The 13,125-nt window shown below is 36.1% G+C and overlaps 1 long non-coding RNA gene across 2 annotated transcripts; it reads left to right on the top strand.

The window, feature by feature from the left end:
* Positions 1–979: 979 nt before the first annotated feature.
* LOC140846295 (uncharacterized) lies at positions 980–11,729 on the top strand. 2 transcript variants are annotated; one of them, XR_012125322.1, is made up of 4 exons: positions 980–1,213; positions 1,918–2,109; positions 4,346–4,491; positions 11,595–11,729. It is a non-coding gene; the product is annotated as an uncharacterized lncRNA (long non-coding RNA). The 2 variants fall into 2 exon arrangements; XR_012125321.1 differs by lacking the exon at positions 1,918–2,109 and having other exon boundaries at positions 4,333–4,491.
* Positions 11,730–13,125: the final 1,396 nt, after the last annotated feature.

Genomic DNA, 13,125 nt, shown 5'->3' with positions numbered 1-13,125 from the left:
ATAGATTAGAAAAGTTCTCCACATCAAGGTATTTACATAACTACATTAGGCCCTCAGGATAATCCAGTATAATCTCCTCAAGTTCCCCAAGTTTATCACATCACCAAAGTCTCCTTTTCTGTGTAAGGGATCATATTTATACCTGCCAAGAATTAGGACACAGACATCTTCCACAGACACTCAGAGGCTTACAGCTGTGTTTCAGAAAGACTGTTTTGAATGGATCACACTCAAAACAGTAAGTGTTCTGCTTTTGAGAAAATCACAGTTTATTAATTTTCCTGAATATTCCTCTTGTATCCTAAAATAATATTGCATTTAACATACATATTAAATAATTTATACTAGGTCACAAAAGCATGGTGCAATAGTAAAAAATATAATTCAATTTAAATACTAGATCTATTATTTTCCTGTAAAATCATGTAAAATTTCTGTACAAACTTCCCTAAAGCTGCCTTGATTTCCTTGTTTCTTAGACTGTATATTACTGGGTTCAGAAATGGAGGCAACACAGCATAGAACACAGACACTAAAAAGTCCACAAGATGTGGTGAGTCAGGAACAGGCTTCAGATAGGCAGTGGCACCTGTTATAAGAAATGTCATCACAACTGTGAGATGGGCAGCCAGGTGGGGAAGGCTTTGGACCATCCTTGTAAGGATGGCATCCTCAGCACTATGTTGAAAATGGAAACATATCTATAACCTATATAACCTGTACAAAAAAAGCCCATGTATGACCCCAAATGCTACACTAACATTATTGGCAGTAGGTAACTCTGAGCAAGAAATCTTTAGTAGGGAGGGCACATCACTGAAAAATTGAGGGAGTTTCCTGGAGTCACAGAAAGAGAAAGGGAAGGTTCCAGCTGAGTACAAGACCCCAAAGATGCTCCCAAAGACCCAGGAGGCAGCTGCCATCTTCACACAGATTCCCCTACTCATCATGATATCATAATGCAGTGGGAGACAGATGGCTGCACAGCAGTCATGGGACATGGCCGTCAGGATGAAGAGGTCACATGTGGCAAAGTGAATCACCAACAGGACCTGTGACAGGCATCCTGGGAAAGAAATGTGGCTCCTATGATGATGAGAAGCTTCCCCAGGAGAGATGCCATCTAAATCAGCAAGAACAGAAATGCGAGTGAAACCTGGAGCTCCCTGGTGTCAGAGAATTCCAGGAGGAAGAAGCCCGTCACTGCCATGAGGTGGGTCATGTCTTCCACTCTGTTCACCTAACATGGGACATAAGAAGGTAAGGACTCGCAGCAGGTTTTTGTGAAGTCTTTATCCCTTCCATTACTACCTTTCATTTCTGTTTAAATTCATCTGAATTGTGTTACTAAAACAGGCACATTATCACTCTTGTTAAATGCATGTTGTCCCTAAGAACCTGTCATGGTGTCACAGGCCATAAATGTTAGGATGGCAGATACACTGCGTGAGTTTTTATTGTGTCTGTGTCTTATCAAAGTTTTACTGGCTCATTAGCTGAATTATCTATTAAGTACAACAAATTCAATTATTCAAGCAGTCAAAGGGAGAGAATATTTTTTGTAAGTTACCAAAAAATTCTTGTAAAAGTTATAGTTTTTATTTTATTGATTAAACAAATGTTATTGAAATATAGCATATATGCAATATCATATTCATTTCTGGTAAGCATTTAGTGATTCATCAATTATACACATTGCTCTGTGTTCACCATCATACATTGATTGACCAGTATTATGGGCTGTATATTCCCTATGCTATACTTTCATCCCTGTTGTTAAATTATTGTGTCCTTGGAAGTCAGGCCCTCCTCGCCCCTCTTTCCTGCTTAGCCTGCCCCTCACTCCCATCTTTGCCATCCGTCCATTCTCTCTGCTCATGACTGTGGATTGTGCATTTCTTGATTTGTTTTTTTCAGGCTCCTCATAGAAGTGGAGCCAATGCATTCCTCTTTCTCTGTCATATTTTACTTATCACAATACCCTTAGGGACGTAAAGAAATCAACATCACTAATCATCAGGGAAATGCAAATCACTATACAGCATATCACCTCATGCCAGCAGGAATGGTTAATATCAAGGACACAGCAACGAACAGGTGTTGGTGGAGGTGTGGAGAAAAGGGAAACCTTGTACTCTGCTATGAGATTACAGAGTGGTGCAGCCACCATGTAAAACAGTATGGAGATTTTGCAAAATTATAGTAAGAGAAACACCATACAATCGAGCAATTCTAGTTTGGAAATTCACTCAAGACACACTCAAAAATATATAAATATCCCCATGTTTATTGCCGCATTATTTATAATAGCCAGGAAGTGGAAACAACTGAGGTGCTTTTAAATAAATGAGTGGATAAATAGGTGGTACTTACTTAAAATTCAATATTATCCAGGTATGAAAAATAAAAAATTGCCATTCAGGACAACCTGAATTGACCTAGAATGTATTATGCTAAGTAATAGTTTTTGATACTCATACATTTATCTCAGAAAGTAAAATTATTTTCCCTTTAATTTTATGATGAAATGCATTATATTACAGAAGGGAAATACAAATTTATGGTAGAAAGGACATGGACAAGGAAGACAGGAGGTGTATATCTATGGAGTTATAATAACATTATCATAGAACACTAATATCAACGATAGATGTAGGTAGAAATACTGAATATGGGGTAAAAATTCACTTTTCCCAACTTCCTGTCCTCTCATTTTCATAGTCACATACATATGTCACACACAATCATACATTCACATAACTACTCACACCCAGATTGATTTTTCAGTATTTTTAAGGACAGGATGGAAGCACACTTTAGAGAAAATGGTAGAAATAGATGTGCAATTATAAAATATGTAGAAATACCAATGGTAAAGAGCATCCTGATTAGAAATTCTTCCTGTGATGAAGAAAAGTAATTTAGTGCCTGAGAAATAATAAACTATACTGAATACATTATGAAGGCAAAAAGAATAATTTCAATGTCATTTAATATGAACAAAATTAGAACATTTTGTTAATATACTGGAAATTAGCTGAAGAACCCTTACTTTCCAAAAATGCATATTGGTTTCTAAATTCAAATTTAGTTCCTTGAGAGGGAGAAATAAATAGTTTCTCTATGTAAGACTCTTCTTTACAAAGCCCAAATTACAAGTGATGCTAGATGTTACCATTGTAATCTAGGACACAGAGCCTATCACAGAAAGTAAAAATGTATCTCTTCATCTAAGGACCACATTAACTCCACATTTCTGAAGCGTATTCTGAGTTAGGAGGAAAAGCTGAGATGGAGGGAGTCAAGTGTCCATGTGACGGAGATGGGCATAAGGCCAGCAGAGTCACCCCCAGATGCTCACTGTGCTGTGAACAGAGCAGCTGCCCTGGGAGGCCAGACAGCACTATTGAGCAGAGGTTTGTGGATTTCTCTAGAACCTGCACAAGGATAAGGTTTTTATTGTATTCTTAATCACAAACTCGATTTGTATACATTTTAGGATTATTTCTTTTCATGGAAATTATAACTTTTTAGTTTCCAACATTCATTATTCACAGTAAATGTCTTTTGAGAGGAATATGTACAAAATGAATGTGTGTGACATATACAAAGAATAATAGTATTTATCTTTTTATTGAAGTATACTTGATATACAGCGTTATAGTGGTTTCAAGTATACAGCACAGTGATTCAACAATTATCTGTATTAAGCCTTAATACCACCAAGCGTATTTACTATTTTTTCAGCATAGATGTTACATGATTACTGAGTATACTCACTATGCTGAACACTCATTCCTGTGACCAATTTGCACTATGATGAGATTTTGTGTCTCTTTATCCCCTTCACCTGTTTCACCCACCCATCCCAACCTCTCCCTCACAATAACCGCCAGTCATGTCTCAATAGACTGAATCTATTGCTGGTTTGCTTGAATGTTTCATTTGGTTTTGTTTTTAGATTCTACAAATAAGGGAAACCACATGGTGTTTGTCTTTCCCCACCTGGCTTATTTCACTGAGCATAACACCTCTAGGTCCATCCATGTGTTTGAAAATGGCAAGATTTTGTTTCTTATGGCTGAATAAATCCCACTTTATATGTGTATCACACCTTCTTTATCCATTTCATTTACTGATGGACACACCTTCAACATTCCATTTGACCCAAATTACAAAGCCTAAAACCTAAACGTACTTGACAATAATTAAAGACAAATAAGGATTCAGAATGGTGAAACTGAATCAAACCAGAGATATACTTTCGCCAATAAGGATTGTAATTAATTTGTTTTGTGACTTGAGAGGTTTTCTTTCTCTCTCTTAATCCAGTTCTATCAATTAGAAAGTAAAGAGGTAAAACTTCCATCTGTGAGTTGTGCTGCTTCAAGGACCCCCCAGTGTTCATCATGTTGAAGTGCATGCTGGCCGCCACTTCATGGTCACCTTGAAAGTTAGGTCCCATCTGCATTCCTGGAGCAGCATGTTTAAGTAAGTATAGCTATTAGTGCTTTATTATGTGATAAGACAGGCTTACTTATCTTAACAATTTATTCTTCATACATGTAAACAGCAGAGTAGAAGGGCCTTTTAAACATATATATATGTGACTTAAGTTACCATGTTTTTCAGTATGCAAGGTAATAAAATATTCAAAAAATTTTGATATAAAGATACCAGTTGAGGATGTTTAAGGACCTTAGATTTAATTTAGCTCCATGTCCATGTTAAAATATGAATGAGAATGAAGGACTCTTAAACATCTGGATTATACATATTGGGATAACCTTACTTAGAGGAGACCAGATCACATATAATGCCTCACAGTTATATAGACTGTGACACTTATCAGAATGAGCTCCACTCTTATTCTGGAAAACAAGCAAATATTGAAGTAATGCAAGCTGAAGACTATGAAAGCAATTCAGAGATTGCATATGTCAGCTCTGTGCTTACAATCTGCTTTTGCTCATTAAACATCTTTGCACCTACCTGGTAGCTGCAGCCAATGGAAGGTCATTTCCTCTTCCTATTTTCCTGCAGTCTTATAATGCTTAATATTCATACTCACCTATTAGGATTCAAAATGTTAATGTTGTGTGCTACCTAAAGTCTTCTTTCTACTGATTTTCTCCTCTATATATCATGGTATGAGGGAGAATCCCTAAAGTTCACTTTGAACACCTCTCCTTTTCTTTTATTCTAGAGAACATGAAATCATTTTCAATATTTAAACATTGTCCTTTGGGAAAACTATGGACTGAGAGACAGGCATGATTCTCTTAGGGACAATGAGGGCAGCTCTGTAGGAAACCTTATTAAACCAGATCAATCAGTAGCGTTTAACCATGGCATGAACACCTCACACCTCACCTGCCTCTCTCATGCTGTTATTTTTCCCTGGTGTATTTTTCCCTTACTGACCCTCTTCAGCAGGAGAAAAGATCACATATCATATTTTCCAGCATATGTTATTTGTTCAGTTCAGAGGGAATCAGTGTATATGATTTCTATTATTGATGTTTTTGCATAATCTTCAATCTGTGCCTCTGCCTATCTCTAACTCCTGCCATCGTTCATGAATGTCTTTTAGTCCATGACTGATGAAAAGAGCAACACCAGAGTAGAATATATAACCTCAACTTTTGAAAAAGGAAACATTGTGGACATAGTTATTTTATGACATGTTAAATAAATCAATGTATTAATTCATTTGCTCAGAGAATCAAAAGGGTTCCATTTTTATGTAATAATTAACTATATGGCATATCAGGTCTCCCAAATCAGGATTAAAATATCATGTGTCCAATAAATCATATTTAGGTTAACAGTGGTATTGAGAGTAATGGTACATGCCATATATCAAATCAAGTATGAAATCAAATTCCATATAATTGAAATAATAAAGTTCAAAAAGATTCTCATGGAAATAAGTATGGTTGAGAATATGGTATCAGAAGAGAAAAACAGAATCAGAATCAGAAATGAAATGTGACATAGCTGAAGATACTGGCAACCTGGAAATGTCCTGCTGGCCCCAGCAAGAAGGGCGCCCAAGGAGCTTCTCTTTTCTTAAACCAAAATTTTAACAATCAATCTATGTGAAGAAATAGATCAGATTTATTTCCTGTATTTTATCCTGTGACAAATGAATTCTATTTTTTCACACCCTCCAAGAATTTGAACAATAAATAATTATTGAATATGTAAACGCAACTGAAATTCTTCAATTATTCTATTAAATATATAAGCTACATCTCCCCACAAAAATAAACCTCATCCAAAAGCTGATCTCTGTTTGCAGTGTTTTAATGAATGCTTAAGCAAACAAATTTTGGTAGTTTTAACTAATCCACACACAGTATGAGATACATATTAATTTCCACTTTAATATTTTAAGAGCATTAGAAATTAAGTTAAAGGCAACTTTAAGTTGTGAAAATAAAAATAATTGGACAACAAAAACACTAATTTTAATATATTTGATATGAATAACAACAAAACAGGAATTAGAGACTTTATTATACGAAGAAATTCAGTAGATAAATGTTAATCTTTGTTGAATACCCTTTAATTCAAAATTCAATTAATGAAGTCCAACAGCCCACTAAAGCTATAAATGAAAACAGGCATATTATATTCTTATTTTTTACAATAGTGAATAATGCAAAAATAGCCTAAAAATATAAAAATTTCTGCAAAATTATAAAAGTTTTGATAGTAAGTGGGATTGTGTTCTATATTCCTTACTTTTTACCCAGACTCAGTCATCATACCTGTTCACATCAGAAATTCTTATTTAAAAAACTGTACATGGACAAGGATTTTAGGCTTATTTTTCTTGACTGCTGTAACCAATTGTCACATTCTGTGGCTTGAAGCACTTTTACTATTGTAGAGTGCTGCCTTTTAGAAATCCAAGCCAAGTCATTTGGAGTGAAAATCTGGGATTAGCTGGCATGGCCGCATTCCTTTCTAGAGTTCTACTGGAAATCCATTTCCTTGTATTTTGCATCCTCTATAGACTGTCAATGTTCCTTAGCCATGACCACTTCAATCTTTAAAGCCAGCAATGAAAGACCATCCTTCTTCCATAGACAATATCTCATTAACATGGCTAAGAAAATTCCTTATACATTTAGGTGTTTATACAACTATGTTACTCCTGTCTAGAAATCTGGCTAAATCCCCCATGTCAACCTCCCTAAATTAATCATATTCTCAAATTCACATTAGCCATGCAAGTCTCTTATTCATAGTTACCAATGATGTACCATCTTTCCTAGTCTCTTCTGGGACTCACAAGAGTGAGTCTGAAGTCTGACTTAAGTAGAGCACACTCTAAATAATAAGTAGTCAGATTTTCATACATTCTGAGATACAGTTGAATAATAAATATGAACCATATCCTTGTATATTGAAATAAAATAGTATTTTAATAAAGATATTTATATACTTACACTAGATCACAAAAATCCAAAGCATCTCTAAAAAGTAAAATTTAATCTTTCTTTGTAGTAGTTCTATTCTTTTTCTCATAAAATCTATAATGATAAAGTTTCCATATAACCTTCCCTAAAGCTGCCCTGATTTGCTTGTTTCTTAGACTGTATATTACTGGGTTCAGAAATGGAGGCAACACAGCATAGAACACAGACACTAAAAAATCCACAAGATGTGGTGAGTCAGGAACAGGCTTCAGGTAGGCAGTGGCACCTGTTATAAGAAATGTCATCACAACTGAGATAGGCAGGCAGGTGGAGAAGGCTTCTGACTGTCCTTGTCAGACAAGGATGATGATGAGAAGATCCCCCAGAAAAAAACTATAGAAACTAAACAGAAAAGTCCATATATGAGCCCAATCACAATACTAACATCAATGGTAGGGTATATCTCTGAGCAGTAGGGAGGGCACATCACAGAAAAACTGAGGGAGTTTTCTGGAGCTGCAGAATGATAAAGGGAAGGTTCCAGCTGAGTACAAGACCCCAATGATGCTCCCAAGGACCAAGGAGGCAGGTGCCGTCCTCACACAGACCCCCTGCTCATCATGATGTTGTAATGCAGCGGGAGACAGATGGCTGCACAGCGGTCATGGGACATGGCTGTCAAGAAACAGGTCACATGCGGCAAAGTGAGCCACCAGCAGGACCTGTAACAGGCATCCTGGGAAAGAAATGAGGCTCCTGGGAGAGAGTCCAGAACAAACTTTGGAGCTGTGATGGAAATGAGACAAGCATCAAGGAATGATAAGTTCCTCAGGAAGAAGTACATGGGGGTGTGAAGACAATGAATGGTCCAAGGTGACAAGGATGATGATGAGAAGATTCGCCAGGAGGGATGCCATGTAAATGAGCAGGAACAGAAAGGCAACTGAAACCTGGGGCTCCCTGGAGTCAGAGAATTCCAGGAGGAAGAAGCCCGTCAGTGCCGTGAGGTGGGTCATGTCCTCCACTCTGTTCACCTAACGTGGACAAAAGAGGGTAAGGAGTCATATAAGGTTCTTGCAAAGTCTTCCATTACTACTTTTTCATTTCTGTTTAAGTTAATCTAGATTGTGTTACTAAAACATGCACATTCTCACTCTCCTTAAATGCGTATTGTGCTTAAGAACCTTTCCTTGTGTCATAGGTAGTAATTGTTAGGACGGCATGTACACTGAGTGAGCTGATACTGAATATTCAAACAGTATTCTGTATTATGGGATGGGCTTATTTATTGTGTATCTTATCACTTTTCTTGACTTACTAGCTGAATTTTCTAAAAGTACATTTGCATAACAAATTCAATTATTAAAGTAGCTCAAAAGGAGAGAAAGTAGTCACTGAATAATATTTGTAAAAGTAATAGCTTTTATTTTATTGTTTAAACATTTTATTGAAACATAGCATATAAACAGTATTGGTTTCAGGTAAACAATTCAGTGATTCATCCATTATATACATTATTTTATGGTCACCATGCTAATGCAGTTACCATCTGTCCCCATACAACGATTTACCAATATTTTGAGTTATATATTCCTGATGGTGAACTTTTATTCCTGTTTTTAAATAATTTTATAATTTGAAGTTTGTACCTCATTAGCCCCTTCATCCCCTTAGCCTATCTGTTGTCCCCCTCCCAAAGTAACCAACTGTCCATTCACTGTTTATGATTCTATTCATTGTTGGTTTATTTTGTTTTATTCAGATTCCACAAATAAGTTAAACCATATGGTATTCTTTCTCTTTCTTATTCCACTTAGATAGGAACCTTAGACACATAAAAAGGATGTTTACCATCAATAATCTGCAGTGGGAAGAAAATTAAGTTCAAACGAGAAGTTTATCATAATATATGATAGTTACAGGGATGAAAGAGCAGATGAGATGAGCCTCTTAAATATCTGCATGTGATCTCAGTTACCATGGTTTTTAAGATGCAAGATAATTAAATGTTCAAAAAAATTATAAATATGTGGTTTCCTGTTGCAGATGTTAATGAACCTATCTTCATTCTTTTATAAAAATGATTAAGTTTAGATACATGTCCCTATTTATTCATCATGTGAGTATAATGATTTCTCACATATCTTGATTATGAACATTTGGATAACCATACCTACAGTAGACAGAAAACATTTAGTGTTATATATGCTATAGAGCAAAGACTGTGACACCTTGGAGATGATTCTGTAATCTTATTCTAGAAAATGTGAGGAATAAAGTACTAAGTCATTAAAGTTAATACTTTGAAAGAATAGATATTCTTCTAAGAAAGAAAAGGTGTATCAGCTCCTTAAATCTACCTTTCCATATTAAAAGTCTTTGCACCTACCTGGTCGTATGCAGACCAAGGATGGTCATTTGCTCCATCTCTTCTTCTGCATTCTTAGGAAGACTAATATTTATACTCACTGGCTGGGATTCAAAATGCTAATTCCTTGATACTCAATGTTTCATTTTGTTCATTACTTTTTTCTTTTCCATGGTTTGAGAGAGAAAGAGATATAGTTCATCTTGTCTGAACCCTCTTCTTATATTTCTTTTTGGTATCATTAATCTACAATTGTATGAGAAACATTATATTTACTAGACTCCCCCATCACCAAGTCCCCTCCCACATACTCCATTACAGTCACTGTCCATCAGTGTAGTAGAATTACTACTTCTCTTTTCTGTGTTGTACAACCCTCCCTGTGCCACCCCCTGGCTACATTATGTCTGCTAATTGTAATGCCCCCCCTTTTTTGTTCCCCCCTTATCCCTCCCTTCCCACCCATCCTCCCCAGTCCCTTTCCCTTTGGTAACTGTTAGTCCATTCTTGGTTTCTGTGAGTCTGCGGCTGTTTTGTTCCTTCAGTTTTTCTTTGCTCTTATACTCCACAGATGAATGAAATTATTTGGTACTTGTCTTTCTCCACCTGGCTTATTTCACTGAGCATAATACCCTCTACCTCCATCCATGTTGTTGCAAATGGCAGGACTTGTTTTCTCCTTATGGCTGAATAATATTCCATTGGGTATATGTACCACATCTTCTTTATCCATTCATCTACTGATGGACACTCAGGTTGCTTCCATTTCTTGGCTATTGTAAATAGTGCTGTGATAAACATAGGGGTGCATATGCCTTTTTCAAATTGAGCTGCTGCATTCTTGGGGTAAATTCCTAGGAGTGGAATTCCTGGGTCAAATGGTATTTCCATTTTTTTGTTTTTTGAGGAACCTCCATACTGCTTTCCACAGTGGCTGAACTAATTTACACTCTCACCAGCAGTGTAGCAGGGTTTCCCTTTCTCTTCAACCTCGCCAACATTTGTTGTTGTTTGTCTTTTGGATGGTGGCCATCCTTACTGGTGTGAGGTGATATCTCATTGTGGTTTTAATTTGCATTTCTCTGATGACTAGCGATGTGGAGCATCTTTTCATGTGTCTGTTGGCCATCTGAATTTCTTCTTTGGATAAGTGACTGTTCAGATCCTGTACCCATTTTTTAATTGGATTATTTGCTTTTTGTTTGTTAAGGTGCATGAGCTCTTTATATACTTTGGATGTCAACCCTTTATTGGAGCTGTCATTTATGAATATCTTCTCCTGTACTGTAGGCTGCCTTTTTGTTCTATTGGTGGTGTCCTTTGCTGTACAGAAGCTTTTCAGCTTGATATAGTCCCACTTGTTCATTTTTGCTTTTGTTTCCCTTGCCCGGGGAGATATGTTCATGAAGACTCTTATTGTGTTTTTAAAGAGCCTGAACTCCTGTTCAGTTTGTTAAACATTGTCCTTTGGGAAAGCTGTGGATTGAGATACAAGCATGATTGTCCTGGGGACCAGGAGTGCAGTTCTGTATGAGAACTTATTAGCCCGGAGCAGCCAGTGGCATGTAAGCCCTGCAGGAATCTGTAGTGCATCACACTCCGCGTCTCATGCTCTTACTTTTCATGGGTATAAATATTATTGGAAATATATTACTGGGCCTCTCCAAATAAAAAAATATATATTGTGTAATTTATTTCCTATTTTATTTCACTCTAGAGGAAATAAATATGTATTTTTCTTAATAATGTGTGGCCATCCTACTCATTCTGTGCCTCTGCTCCTCTCTCACTCCCAGTATCTTTCTTGAATGGCCACCAGTCCATGAACGATGGAAGGAGAAATACCAGAAACAACCACAAAGTGAGCCAACCATGAAAAGACAGGACATTACTTCTAATTCCTCATTCAATATTCTCTTTGTGGCACTATTACAGTGCCAAAAATTAAACGCACTTGACAAAAACTAAAAGAAAATATGGGGTCTGGGTTCTGTAATTGTGAGGAGACGAGTAGATCCTGAGAGTTCTCAACACAAAAGGAATTTTCTTTCCTTCCTATGGTGTCTATGACATGATGGATGTTACCTAAACCTGTTTTGGTCATCGTTCCACAATATGTGCAAATCAAACCATCATGGTGCACAGCTTAAACTTATACAGTGATGTATGCCAGTCATTTCTCCATAATAATGGAAAGGAAAAACAAATAGAAGAAACCTGAGAATAGATTTCAGTTACACATGGAACCAAAGAAACAATACAAAAAATTAATGAACTAAACAGAAATAGACTCATTATCCCAGAGTAGAAACTAAAATCTACCATGAGCACAGGGTAGGAGGATGTGGAAGACATATGTGAAGGATACAAAGAGGCACAAATATTTCAGTTATAAATTAGTCATTGGGATGAAAGTACAGAGTGGACAATATAGTAAATAATAGTGTAATGTCTGTCAATGATGACAGATAGTAACTATACTAATTGGGCTGAGCATTTCATAATTGTAAATAAACTGCTGAAACACTATGTTATATACTTGAAACAAATGCAATATTCTGTATCAACTATATTTCAGTGAAATGTTCCAGGCAATATTCCTTATACTGTAGTTTATATACCTGTGATTTATTAACTATGTAACTGCAAGCTTGTGACTCAAATTCCCCCTCAGCTCCTTTACCAGCACTCACACCCCTCACCTGTGGCAACCATGAGATTGTTCTCTGTAATTGTGAGGATGTGTCTGTTTTATTTCATTTTGCTTCATCATTTGGTATGTTTCTTAGATTCCAAATTTATGTTGAATCATATGTTATTAACTTGAACAGTCTCACATATCTTATTTATCCTAATATACTCTATGGCCATCCATGTTGTTGGAAATGATATTATGTCATTTCCATTAGTAATCCATTATATATATATATATATATATATATATATATATATATATATATATATATATATATAAACTACATTTTCTTTATCCAATTATCTATCTGTGGGAAGAAGTTTCTACCATATCTTGGTTATTAACCAATGAGCATAGGACTTCAAAACATTTCCAAATTAATGTTAACATTTTCTCTGTGTAAACACACAAAAGTGGAAATGCTGAATCATATGTTAGTTCTTCATTTAAATTTTAAAATGAGCTCCATACTATTTTCCGTAGTGGCTGCATCAGTTTACCTTCTGAGCAACATTGTGCAAAGGTTTCCTTTTCCCACATTTTTGCTCACACAGTTATTCCTTCTTTTTAGAAGGTATCAATTCTGACAGGTGTGAAATGATGGCTCATGTGGGGATTTTTTAGTATCTTTT

This window comes from Manis javanica, chromosome 14, assembly GCF_040802235.1.
Source record: "Manis javanica isolate MJ-LG chromosome 14, MJ_LKY, whole genome shotgun sequence".
NCBI lineage: Eukaryota > Metazoa > Chordata > Mammalia > Pholidota > Manidae > Manis > Manis javanica.
Note: the sequence above shows the minus strand (reverse complement) of the source record. Positions and strands in the feature narration are given on the sequence as shown.